Source organism: Temnothorax americanus, unplaced genomic scaffold (genome assembly GCF_048541705.1).
Source record: "Temnothorax americanus isolate GAGA-0224 unplaced genomic scaffold, ASM4854170v1 Scaffold19, whole genome shotgun sequence".
In the NCBI taxonomy this organism is placed as follows: Eukaryota; Metazoa; Arthropoda; class Insecta; order Hymenoptera; family Formicidae; genus Temnothorax; species Temnothorax americanus.
Window position 1 is genome coordinate 16088 of NW_027509329.1, and position 14730 is coordinate 30817.

The 14730-nt window shown below is 38.6% G+C and overlaps 1 protein-coding gene and 1 pseudogene across 2 annotated transcripts in view; both read left to right on the plus strand.

The window, feature by feature from the left end:
* Window positions 1–14730, plus strand: part of Tis11 (Tis11 zinc finger protein) — a 36438-nt gene that overhangs the window by 4932 nt on the left and 16776 nt on the right. Inside the window, exon 1 of one of the 2 annotated variants that reach the window (XM_077404425.1) lies at window positions 14356–14488. The exons of the other annotated variant lie outside the window; for it this stretch is intronic. The gene's annotated coding sequence lies outside the window, so the exon portion shown is untranslated. Of the gene's footprint in view, window positions 1–14355; window positions 14489–14730 lie in introns of those variants that run through there. 2 annotated transcript variants of the gene reach the window in all.
* LOC143896660 (putative fatty acyl-CoA reductase CG5065 pseudogene) lies at window positions 12520–13415 on the plus strand (annotated as a pseudogene).

The window sequence follows — 14730 nt, forward strand, 5'->3', positions numbered from 1 at the left end:
TCACAAGATCATTGCTTTTTATGCCGCAAATGACTTCTGTATCTACATTACTTATAAGGTAGCCCATCGAAATCGTATTCTTCTCTTTTATTTATCCCCGAGTTCACGTGTCGAATGGATGACGACGCGATTTGTTTTTACGTGTTTGTAGTGTGGTTTTGTGTATTTATGTAGACTTCTCGATGTGACCTCGACAGGATTGTTCGCTACCTCATTCGGTATGATCTATTATACGAAATTCTATTGTACAGTAAATCGATTCTACCGATGTCGAACGTTCGATCTTGAATACGATGTTTTGTTTTAATTATTATGACATTATTGTGCCTTAATTATATGATTATAATTAGCAAGTTTCTTTCGATATTTTCAAAGTCAGACATTTTTATATAGACATGAGATTATTTTTATAACTATAAATATATAAAGCAATATATTCTATATGTATAAGCCGGAACGATATATATATATATATATATATATATATATATATATATGTAGGTCCAGAGGTATGTTCCGGGACTGTTTACGTTTTTTGAAATGTACAGTCCTGGAATATAACGCATATATATGTAATCAGATTCAAAAAACTGTCCCGAAAATTGCCGTAGGACATCAATTTTTTCCAGGACAGTCCTGGAAACTGCCAAATGTCCCGGAATATACCGATATCAAAAATAAAAGTCCCGGAACATACTTCCGGACCTATATATATATTATGTATTACCGAACTACACACAAATATCTCGTTCCGGCTTATACATATAGAATATCAATCTTTATATATTTATAGTAAAAAGATAGAATTTTACAATGTTTTACTACGTATATCGTTTAATTAATATTCAATTATCCGGCAGTATGACATATATATTGCGAAAGAAGAATGATTACAATCTCTCTGTAAACATCATTTTCATCCGTTGTTTATCCTTTCGCTCGTCCATTACGAGGAATAATACAAGGATACGCGATTGCTTCATGCAGAAATATTGCGAAACCGCCATTTTCCCGGCGTGCGTACGACGCGATATCGTCTATGCGTTATCGTCGTTGTAACTGATACTGATCGAGAGGCTAAGCGAACGAAAGGACGACAGGTCGACAGGCTTTGTTGCCTCTTGTCTTATTCAACGTATGGCACGTGTAACGCACGTTACGAGAAATCGATTGTTCGCACGCGTATCTGGCACGAAACTCTCAATCTTTCGACAAAGAATCGCGACCACTGTTTCTTTTAGCTTTATTTGCGGTCGGGAGGGCATCCAGTCAATTCTCACGAACATCTTGCATCAAGTGCGCGAAACAGAAAAAACGGGAAGATCATCGGGTTTGCGACAATCCTGTCGTCGACGCGCCACCGCGAGCATTATTTTCTGAAAGCATGCCCATATGTCGTTACGCGTCTCTTCGTCGCATAATTATGCGTGGCGCGCGTGGTATCATACGATTTCCGGTGTGAGCCCGCGACTGCGAGCCGTTGGCTCACTTGTCATTTCCCGTCTTATTATCATTCGTATGCGGTTAAGCATACGCAAATTCTGAAAAAGAAAGAGCAAAAGAGAGAGAGAGAGAAGGAAGAAAGAAACGGACTGCAGCCTCGGAAATAATTATCGCGCCTCGTCACTGCGACGTCGACACTCACCGACCTTTACCAACGATGATAGCCTATGCATAATCTGCGCGAAATCAAATCGCGATACTCCAAATACGCGAAAATAATCCCCGTGTTTGTTTGCGATAGCGAAAATACGTCATTTTGTGTAAAAGATATGTGCTTTTCAACATGTGCGATGTCGATAACTTATTTCACCGATATCGCAATGCTGTCGCAATTGCAGATACATGTTGCCTTCACGCTACGATGACTTGATACTACATTTCTAGAAAATATTTCTCTGTTTTGAATCTCGTGTGATGTCCAAATTTTTATTTTAATTGCACGATTTCTCATTAACGACAAAACGCGCAAGTGTTTTTAAAAGATAATTTTTGCAATCCTTTTTTCTTTATATTTTCTTTTTCCTTTCAACCTTGTATTTTCGCAGCGGATGTGTCTTTCCTTTTCTCCCTTTTGGACGATAACCGCGCGTAAACTTTCCTCAGCAATTTCTCCTCGGCTCGATTTCGAAACTCGTTCGATCGGGACTTTCAACTTTCGATATTTCGACGACTACGGGCACTCAAAATCAGTGTCGATCCTTGCGAGATGTGAAAATTTCGGCAGGAAGAACCCGGGTGTAATGCTCGATACGAGCTTATTTTATTGAAAAGTCTGTTTTTGTTGTAAATTTCCACGTCACGTATCTGTATTGATTAATTTGGATGCGAATGTTAATTTGGCCTTATAACAAAACACACCGAACGACCTGATGAGTCACTTTGAGTCAATTATTTTACATACGATAGACTATCGTGGAGCTGAGTCAGAAGTAAGAAAAAATAAAGCGAAGTATTGTATATAATTGATAATTTATGTAAATGGAGCTCGCTCACTGCATTGTAATATGTTAAACAAGTGCCGTATAATCGACAAGAGCAACTAGAAAGCATATTCTGGTAATATTATCGTACAAAACAGACCGGATTTTCAATGCGTACCAATCGAGCGAAATAATGAATCGTAAATAGCAGAATTAAGATCAAAACAACTGCGTGCTTTTGCGTTTAATACTCACGAATATCGAGAATTCGACTTTTATAGCGTGTGAAATCCATGTATATTTTACCTCTTTCGACACCCTCTCGCGAACAGGCTCTCCGGAGCAGAGATACGTACGCGCGGCCGCGGCAACAGAATCCTTTGGATTTTTCTAAAAGCGTAAACCTCGCCCCAAGCATGCAGCGTGCCCGTACATTGGCAGCGGCAACAAAAAGCCGCTCGGTGAACGCGAGCCATGAAGAAGGGGCGTAGGAACCTGTTGCTTCAGGTTTGCCGGTGCTGAAGGAGTGATCGAGAGAATGAAAGGGAACAGAGAAGGAAGGAGGGGACACACACACGGAGGGAACCCCTCTTTGTGCACCGATCTGCCCTTGCTTCTCATGTACCCGGCTCTGGTCAGCATTGGCGTAGCACGTTCTTCGAGCCCCCTCCTCCCACTCTTTTGTATTCCCCCCTGGGCTTCCCTTCGGCACGACAAATTTTCCCATATTTTTGAAAAGATCCGCTGCGCACGGATCACAAAAGGATAACGCGACGACCCGACCGTTCTTCTGCAACTCGTTGCATCGGTTTCTGGAACTGCTTTTTCGCGAGGCATTGTGGAGGCAGGTTCGGCCGGTTTTTACACAGAGATTTTTGTGCGATCCCGATCTTTTAAGCAGTTCTGGCCTGTTTTCGTCTGTCACGAACACTTCTCACGATGCAAAAATAAACGAGTAATGATGCCGAGGTTCAGATGCGATGTAAGAAGTTCGATAATCATAATGAAACTATTGTATAATTGTGACATTGTGATTGCTACGACAGCAAATGGAACCTTTTTTAAATTTAGAAGAAAGTAAAATAAAGAAATTATGTGGTTTTGTAACACTTTATAATATGATATTCAATGCATCTATAAATATAAATACCACTACGGAAATACCGTCAAAATTATTTACATTTCAAAGCAATAATCTAAAAAAATCTCCGGGTCTTTGTTATGTTTTTTTAATATAAATTTTACGTTATATTTCAAGCGTATATATTCTAAACAAATATATACCTATTATCGAAAATATTTCAAAATTAATTTGAATTATATTAATTCAAATAAACACTAGTATATATATATATACAAATTGAAGATATTTCTTTGTGCGCTTAAGACATTCATTTTTTAAAGAAACAATATTACAAAGTAATTTATATTTATCGTCATTTTTTTCATCGTAAATTCGTGAATGGCTACGCAAACGGCAACGGGTTCTCGTCGCACGGTAAAAGCCGGCCCTTTTTCCGTATTCATGAAAAGGGACTGGCGAACACAAAAGACATAGAGGGAAGGACACGAGCCATTTCCGCGCACCTTGCACTTTCCGTATTGGCTCGCCTTCGTTGATGCTCCTCGAACGTTAGCTTAACCTTTCGCTCGATCCGAGATAATTTGGAGAAATTACATCATATTGAACGTCCTGTGTTTACTTCAATATTGTCATTGTTGCGTAACGTTAATGGACATTTGCGTCATGTGCAATAACACATTATATAATCAAAAAATATCGAAGACTTGGTGCAGCATAAATAAGTTAATAAAAGTTACATCAATTATTTTGTTGGCAGGGCATAAAAAATTCCAGGTTTTTCTGTTCACAAAATAATAAGGTTTTGCATAATATAATTTCGTCACTTTTTCAAAAAATCCATATTTCTTTAAAATATGGAAAATAAAACTGACGTAACTCTTTGTTTAGCACTTTATATTTAAAAAATTACTATAATTTTTTTTTTGTTTACAAAATATTGATACGATGTACATACGATAAGCGCATAAGCGTCGGTTAAGTTGAATCTCAAAGGGTTAAATTCTATCTCACACGAGAGAAAGCGAGAGTACCGGGTGATCGTCTCTCGTTGGGGCTCTCGATTTCACTTTCACGCTTGATTTACGCGATGATTCTCGAAGTTTCCAATCCGAGCTGTTTCGGCAACACGGGAGATCGTAACGCTCTAAGAAAAAACGAGGACCGATTTATGTTTCTGTTTACATAGGAAAAAAACTGTGAAGTATATCGATTATATTTATTTGTACAATTGATGTAACAATGCAAATGAAAAGAAAGAAAACCGAATAATCATCATCGAATCATCATTACTATCATTAGCTTATTATCTTGTAATAGTTAGGCATTATGCTTTCTATGTACATTATACAGATAAAAAAATAAATTCTTTTTCTTAAAAAATTCAGGTTTGAAGAGCTATAAAGATAGATCATAAATGGTCTGAAGTATATTTAGGCCATAGTATACGTCATTATTTTAAGTCACATCGGCTCGAAAGTATTTAATTAAAATCCATTACTGTTACATATGAAATTTGTTTCTTCGATCTTGGCGCTGCGATGAATTAAGTTAACCACGTGCGCGAAAGCTATAACAACGCGTTTCAATTAAGACTAGAAGAAAGAGATTTCCCTGACTTGCAACCGTCATACTTTCTTCTTGATTAAAATTGCTAATTGCTAATCTTCGCGTGTATGCTCGTTCCGTGTGCTATTATTTTTCCTTAGAACGTCGCGTTTCATTGGGTGCGATTTATCTTATTCTTATCTATCTGGCCACCGGTAACATTAAGATATCAACGATAAATCGTACGAGATCGTCCGCGCGATTGTTTGCGACTTTTTGCAATATTACACTGCGTTCACCTGAATTGTTCGTTCAATTGGGTTCTCAAGTAAAATTTTTTTATTAAGCGGTATCCATAATTAATGTAGAGAATCTAAGCCGATTTTTAGTACTTTTTGAATTTAAAAAAAAAAAACCCAAATTTGAGAAAGTTATAGCTTTCTAAAGTTTCTTTGATGACGGCAACTTCAAAAGATTTCGCAACAACATTATGACGTCACGCACATTTTCGTGTACTATATTTTCTTCAATTTTGAAGATATTGCAAAAATTCAAAAAGTTTACAAAGAAAGTATGCCATGATCTATCAAAATATACTGTTAGGTAAAAGTCGGTTGAAGACCGAATTAAGCTCGCCTGTTCTTCGACCAGAAAAACCGCTGAGTAATTTTGGTTATCCGACGACAGTGTTCATATTTCCTGCTATAGTATATTTCCTGTCTCCAATTTTCATTTACGAAATGTGTTTTCTTACGTTTTAAAGTATAAAGCGGAGGTTCGACCACTATTTAAAAATTATTTCATAGCGAGAATAATAATTACCGCGTTAATAATTCTAGATTTATATCCTGTCCAAACAAGAAAAAATAAAACAAATGTATTTTCTGATCAGCTGTTACCTCGATCGGATTATATAGATATAGAATATCAGGAAGAAAACTTGTGGCAGTTCGAAGAAAGAAAGAAAGCGTTTTGCAATATTTCTACGATTGTTTTTAATGCAAGTTGCGAAACAAGAGATAAAACGGTGATCTAAAAACGTATTAATTTATTGACCATTACGACTATCGCACGGTGCATGTTTACGATGCACAGTAGCATTCGAGCGTGGAATTAAAGCATTGAAAATTAGACGGGCCAGTGAAATCGCAATTCTGTTAACAAAACAATAGATAAGATATACAGCATGCGCGAGACGGGTTTGGCAAAAACATGACCGAGTCAGTAGTTAAATCTGCACTCATGCATCTATATAGGTCTATAGCACGGTATCCTTAAATGCAAGTCTGCGCGGCTTGATTTACGTACAAATAAAAAGATGCATTTCCTTTCACGAGCGCAAGGCGAAGATTAAGTCCCGATTATTGCGGTTAAAGCGCCATTAATTCCGCGAGTAATAAAGAGCGAAATAATACAACACGCTTTAATATGAAACGGAAATGCATCCACGTATCGCTCCTGGCGAAATAATTGTCTGCATTCACCGTTTGCCTTTCGAGATGATCGTACGTCGAAACTTACAGCACCAGATCGCACGTGACTGCAATCTAGTATTTTCCACGGTTCGTTCCAATGCCGGAAACGCTAGATTACCGTTAATTCGTTCCGTGATAACAGCGATATGCCAACTCGGTTATTTTTCTGTCGCGGACGATCTTCGGAAATAATTGAAACTGCCTTATATGCTGCTTTATATATATATATGTATAAGCTTGGCCATTGCACGTGCGTCAGCGTTAAGTATTTTATCTGCCGACGAGTTTTTTTTCTCTTTGGAGATGCTAATTGCATTTTTCTCGAGGAAGTTTTTAAATATGTAGAGTCTTGTACGTAATATTCGTGAATTTTTATATAGACGATTTTGTGCATCTTTTCCCAAGTGTTAATAAAATGTTTTAAATTTAAATCAATCGTATACATTATTGAATTTCAATTATAAATTGTTTATAAATTATTAATAGATTTTATCATATTTTTTAAATTATATCTCAATATCTCTCAGGATTGTAATAATGTAAGAACGACCGTAGAATATTTAGTCTTTCTTTTGTGTAAAGGTATATACGCAAAAAGAATGAGAAACATTTCCTTCGATCGACACACACGGAGTCATTTGATGACCACAAATAGTTCTCGGAATGATTCTATCTCCGATTGCGTATTTCCCAGTAAAACTGACTCGATCGCATAAAAATCGCGGCATCGTCCACGATCGCCTGATGTTTGTCGCATAATGACGTGGCGCTCGACGTGGCGTCTTCGCGTCGCTCGTCGAGAATGAAAAACCGCGGAGAGTTGCGGGCCTGAAAGTCTCCCACGCGCGCGTTCTTTCTTCCTCGGCTTTCTGCGAAAAAGAGCAAAGCGGGAGAGAGAGTACGAGCGCGCGGAGGTGGGAGCGCGGGGTCACGACGTGGGGGGAAAAAGAAAAAAAAGGAGCAGAGCGAGAGACGCGAGAGACAAAGGAGCCCAGCAGGGAGAGCCCGGGCGGCATGAAAACAGGCGCAGCCCTCCACCGCGAGCGTAAACGCGCACGCACGCACATACACGCGCGCGCGTTACAATACAGTGACGCATCGGCGCATTGCGGATGGCGCATGCACCCGCGCGTTGTGTATGCAACGGCTGCTCGTAAACGCACGTGTGCCCGCGTCGTGCGCGTCTTTTACCGCGCAGGAAAGTTCTTCGCGGTCACGCGGCCGACCGACGCCTGAATCACGCGTCTTATTTTACGAGCGGTCGGGGCCTCGCGCACACGCGTATTTTAGTATATCCATATATCATCCCGCGTGTGTTTCACCGCACACGCGGGAGCGTCAATGCCGTCTGTCTGACGCTAGCTGGCACTCCGATAGTTAAATTTCCTTGCCGTATTTGAGAAACGTAACCTTCCGCTTGCGCAATTAATGATATAGCATTTTTGTGAAAGAACGTAAAGAATCGGTGAACGCACGTACGTGAAGTCTCGCCGTGAGTGCGGATGCACTGAACGGCGCTCGATTGCGCAGTAGTAATCCGGGTGTGTGCTTTTGCTCGTTAATTGACGGCTACCAAAATTCATTATAACCGATCTAATTTTAATCAGTTCCGATTTTGATTCTGAACAGGCATGAACGAGGTATATTTATTGGCTTACGTCTTTGGTTGACAGATTTTTAATGATCAAGCAAAGTTCAGTGTTTTGCAAAGTTTAAAATATTAATTTATTTTAATATTTTTTTAATAATCTATTTATCGTGCGAACGATTTTTGAATGATTTTTAGTTGCCGCAATTGTTAAGGCCGTGAGTCATGCCACTTTGCTTCTCGACGACTCGAATGGACGGATGAATACGGGCCTAAGTCGCGTCATCTGCTTTCATTGCTTGTTCGCTCATCAAAACTGATTGCAATAACGATGGCTTGTCGCGTATATTCGGTAGCTATAAGCTCGGTGTGGTTCACGGGGATAAATTTAGCATGCAGCATTGGCACGACGATCAACTCGCACCGCTCTATTGTTCCATCACATTGTTCTTTATCGCGAATCGGCGCACGGAATGAGGAGTTTCCTCGTGAGACCCCAGAAGAGGAAAAAGATGTTACTTTCCTCGCACGTCGGGCGCGCGCGTATTATGCGCCGCGCGCACGATCGTGCGCGCGTTGCGCTTTGCACGTGAATTGCCGCGCCGCGCCGATGCGCCCGACGCATCTCGAACGTCTCGCGAACTCGGGAATGTCGGTGCTTAATTCCCGATTAATTTGCATGCGATACGATCTTTCAGAGACTAATTGAATTCATCGGGGATCCACGGCACAGGGATAGCCACGGCTTATGTATTATGCATAACCGCTCCTGATTTATTTACCTTATTCGTTTATATCGTAGACGCGTTGCTTGCTTTTATAGTTACATCATGATTTTTTAGTCGATATTACATCTTTTTGCGATCTGGGTAATTCCCGGTATATGTATATATAGTATGAGGATCCATAACGAGACTAAATTGAAAGTCGAAGATTTTTTAAATTTATATCTTATGTTTAATTATTACCATTTGTTGTCAATTTGTAATGTTTTCGATTAACGCTTTATTTTATAGCATGCATGCAATTAAACTAAGAGCGCATATATTCAATTTATTCTTCTTTAATTTATTCATTATATTCAATTAAATATGATTATTGATAATTTTGAAATTGAGTCGGCATTTAATCTTATGGCATAATGATTAAATAAAATATTTAATATTCATTGGAATACTTTAGAAAAATTAAATTGAACGGTAAACAATACAAATTATTTAGGGCCGGTTGTTCCAACCTATTGGTAAGCTAACTAATAGTTAAATCATATGTCTATCTTTGTCTAATGTAAAGGATAAACAAAGACATATGATTTAATTATTAGGTAGTTTACCATCAGGTTGGAACAACCGGCCCTTAATATTATAATTTTTTTAATTAGCTTTACTCAAAACTCAATTTTGTCGTACTAATAAAATAAAATTAAATTTCTAACATTCATGTCCGATACAATTAAACTGAATCTTGAAAAATATATTTCGTTAATAACACAGCAGAGAGGCATTGCTTCCCGCGCGACGATACACAGTAAAAAATTTAATGTCAAAGTCCACTCTAAATTTTGTGTTAAAGTAACTCATTTATCGTGTTATTTGTTGACATTTACAAATGTTATATCAACATTTTTTACAATGTATGTCTACAATAATGTAAAAATAACTTGTAAAAAATGTTGACATATTATTTCTAAATGTCAACAAGTAAAACGATGAATGAGTTATTTTAACACAAAATTTAGGGTGGACTTTTATTGACATTTGGTACACAAAATTTTTGGCGGTGTATTTCTATTATTTCATCCACTTAATGACGAGTCACGAGGAAAACGGTGGAATGCGTAACGAACGTGCCGTGTCCATTTTTCCCGCTAATTGCGAGAAGAAGAAATGAGCGCCGACGGATTGTACAGGGCGTGACCCTTACTTGAGTTTAGTCGAGAGTACCTTAAATTATAGTGTCTTCCGCTGTACGAGCGTCGATTTAATGCACCTTGAAGTCATTAGCGCGCTACGCCACGCCGATGAGCCTGAATCACGCGGCGACGTATTTCGCGAGCAATTAAACCTCACCCGTGTTCACGGGCGCGCGCAGGAACGCGGCGGAGGAAAAAATGTCGCCGGTTCCTGCGCGATTATTCAACCGTGGCTGGCCGCTGACTATATACGTGTTGTCGCGCATTGTCGACCGTACGGTAATTCTCGTGAAACACTACACGCGGCACTATGATTACAAATTTGCTAACGTGAATTTATGACGAACCCTTGAACCCTGAGATGACGGAATATGCAAAATCAACTGTTACGAATGTTTAGAAATATGACATTCGAAAATTGTTGCCTTTCGACGCGCGCTTTTCTGCATTGCTTTTTCTCCAACTTGACAATGAGATATTTTTCGTCGTATTAATTATGCTATATTTTAACATATTTTAATATAGAAATGGAAATTGAGATATCTTTTTTGGAGAACAAATTAGCATACATCCAACCATAATTTATAAGCTGAGTGGAACATAACAGATACACAAAATATTATAAGATATCCTATAACGACTGTACATGAATAACGCATAAATATCGTTAAAAATATGTATATACTGAGACACACAATTCCACGAACAGTTTTACAGAGCGTTATTTATAGCGAGTCAGTTTAATAGAGTTGCACACAACTCGCCGTATTGTTTTCTTCTAAATTATGATCCTTTGGTGATTGTATATTATTCATCAGTAACGTATTTCATGAAGCTTCAACTTCACACCGATTGAACGTCCTACACACATAATGCATACGTCCTACACGTGCAAGTCCATGTGCAGGCAATCGTGACCGACTGAACCGTGACTGATCCTTGACGGCACGATGACAGTGTCAACAACCGCTGTAGCTTGCAATAACCCATGCATTCGCATTATTACTCTCTATTACTCTACGATTTATAATTATTATCTGTCCCAAAAAGAGTTTAATAACCTGAAGATTAACTAACTCTCATTGCTGTCAGTAAAGGGATGAGAGTTGTAAGTAATGCATGTTCTTCTGAATCATTCTAAATTATCGATTTTCTTTGCAACTATTATGTAGTTCATAATTCTCTCATAATTCTCCAAGAATAAAGCTACTTTTACTTGAAAGGAAAAGAGAAAGTCCAAACTTTTTCTAATTTTTTCTTTTTACGCGTTATTTTCACTTTTTACTCTATAAGTATTCTCCAAAATTAATTTTACCAAATATTGTGTTTATTACGAGGAACGATTATACTTGAAAATGTGATAATTTAACACAATCTTTAAAAAATAAAAAATAAAAAAAATGTATTTAATACATCAGAGGAACATGTAGGACTAGGGTAGATTCTATTAAGCAAGAGTTGTCCGTTAGAACAAGAGTCCGTTTCCTTATTACCCACTTTATTAGCTAACACGTTCTGGTACAATGTAACATGTAACAGTATCAAATATTACTGCATTAGATTCATCGCAGATAAACTAGAGGATGTCGAGTAAGGAGCACTAAATCACCGATAAAATCTGACACATCTCATATCGTAAACTTTACTTAACACGATTACCGACTACTAGTCTTCATTTTAACATATTGCTCTCACGTGCGCATCTTGTTTCTGTTTCATGCTGCGAGACGATATCTGTTCTTTAGAGACGAGCGTTTACAAAATATGCGATCCTCCTTTTTCCTCCTCTTCGATTTCGATGTTTTTATATACAAAAACGGTGCAACGCTCTCACCTATCGGAATTTCTACGCGATTTCTTTACGAGAATTATTCCCTTACGTGGGCGGACGAGTCACCGACGATCGCTGCAATAGTTTGAGCGTGCGACCATCTAGTTTCGATCGTTCGCTCGCTCTCTTTACAGTCGGTGGCGTTTCGCTATTGCCGGCGTGCGAAGGAAAAAGCGGCGAACCGATGAGCTGAGTGAACCGTGACCGAAACGTGAAAACCACCGCGTGAAAAGTTCGCGGTTCTCTAATTCCAGGCTGATACAATGGAAAACACTTCCGCGAAACGCAACGCGCGGCTCCGCAACGTGTGTTGCGAAGGCCGCCACGTGGAAAGTTCGCGGAAAGCCACTGAATCGCGATTACCTCGCTCAGGCCGAGCGCACTCGCGCGTTTCTATCGAAGAGGAAAGGCGGCAATGGCATCAGCCATCAGTTGTCCGATCTAGAGAGAATGTCCGTATAAATATAAATCAGGAAATGATTATTACAAGTTGTTTTAGCTTTTTTTTTTACTGCTGTTTAACTTAATATTCGAAATATTGATAAACGAACGCAACATCGAATGAAGACTCGATGAAGAAATATAAGTGTGTGACGATCGCTAAAAATACGCATTTATATTCATATTCAGAGAAGCGTTATCGCAAATGATTAATCCAGCGATGATTCATACTCGCTTTCAGCGAAAAAATCTGATGCGGTATACTTTCGCCGTTTCATCGTCGTGATACCCGCGCGGTATAATTGCAGCCCCGATCCTCATTGTTGCCGCGAATAATTGATATGGCCACGATCGCTGGCAGTGAGTATACATCCTAAAGGATTTTGTACAGAGACAGATCGATTTTCATAACCGGAGCTACAGGTTTCATGGGCAAGGTTCTTGTCGAAAAGCTACTGAGATCGTGTCCGTACAAGAGAGCAGGTTGCAGAATCTTTTAAACGGGCCGGTAATAATATCACCTTTCTCCTGCTATTTCAATCGCTGTTTCAAAAAATTTAAAGTTATGTTACTTTTGGCAGCTTTTTGAGAAACTACAGCGGGATTCACCTGGCGAGCTTACCAAGATCATACCCGTGGTTGGCGACATTACGGAGTCGGAGGACGAACTCGGTCGACGACCAAAATATGTTAATATACGATACATATTTTGGTCGTCGACTGAGATCGTCTTTCATTCAGCGGCTACCGTAAAATTCGACGAGGCTTTGAAGCTTTCGGTCACCATAAATATGTTTGGGCACCAAAAGATTGGTCCAGTTACGTAACCGCACGCACAATGTGGAGATAAGAGTGGGATTCTTTCTTTTCGAATTGCTCGATTTAAACTGTCAAATCTCCGCCTCGAGCTGTATTGACTTGCAGTCGTAAATCGAATTCGTGTAAATCAAAGACAAATTGTCTGTAGTAATCTCATTTTTTTACGAATGTGCTCCTTACAGTGTTTTTTATACGGTTATATTATTAAATACATGTTTCAGTTTTTTAAATTGGCACTGCGTGCCAATATGGACTTTGTCGGACTTAAAACGCAATTGTGTAAACTGAAACTAAAAATAATATATTTTATATTAATTTGATATTGTCAAGTAAAATAATATACTAGAAGAATATTTAATAACAGTTATACAAATTTATATGGATAGATCCATTATAGAGTATATATTCATATATGCGATTATCTTTAACCTAGAAATATACTTTTACATGATCACACATGATAATATACTAGTATATATAAAACCATATATGTGTGACTATATAAAGTTATACTTAAAGAGATTTAGCCATATAATATTGTGTTCAAGATTATATTTCCATTTTTTATATGACTATATATAATTATATATAGCCATATAATATTGTTTAAGATTATATTTTCCATTTCTTATATATGTGTGATCATATATAATCATATTTCTACTAATATAAACTAATATAAACTAATATGAATAAATAAGAGGTTTTTTTCCCGGGGAAGGTTTACAATGTTTACATCTCTACCTCATCTCGAAAGATACACCGTCGAGCATCTTTTTCGCGCGATGCGACGCAATACGCTTACGCGCGCACGGACGCGGTAACGTGCTATTACATTCTGATTATCCGAGCATAAATTATGCGATTCAATCGGTTACCCCCGAGTTTCCTAATCGTTTTTATCGTCCTTCACCTCGCGCCTTCGATCTTGGGAGTGTTTTTCCCGCCCGCGAGGCGGAGGAGGTGGAGGAGGGAAAAAAGAAATTAAAGTTCACAACTAAGCGTATACTTTCACTTTTCGCCGTTGTGCATATACGACGCGCTCGCGCGCGGGATAATTGCGCCAAGTGGACGCAAAGTTGCATTGTTGCGGTACGGAGGCGCGCGCTCCGGTTTCCGCGTGCGGTTTCTTTATATGACTCGGACGCAGCCCGCGCTACCGAGTTCGTGATTCATATATCAAGTCTTTATTCACCGCGCACTCTGATCAGTCAGTCTCATATACGCGTGCACCGTGCAAGGTTCACGGAGGAAGTAGAGTGGAAAGCCGCACTTCTCGTATTGGCGAATGCTAATCTTGGCAATCTTTTTTTCCCCGAAAGCCACCACTGTGCGTCGTAAATCAACGTCTGGGGCGGTGTAAATGCGTAGTGAGTGGAACTTTTGGGTAATTTGCGCGTATCTAGAACATTGACTTATTATTGACAAGACTTTGTCTGCATTTAATTATTGATAACGATAGTTTCTAAATAATCTGATTTTTATTATATTATTCAGAAAATATTATTCAGTTTTTTTTAAATTTAAATAAACATTTTATAATTTTAAAAGTTTTTGGTGTTAAATATCCAAATTCTATTTAAGTTTATCTATAATATATTTAAAATTTATG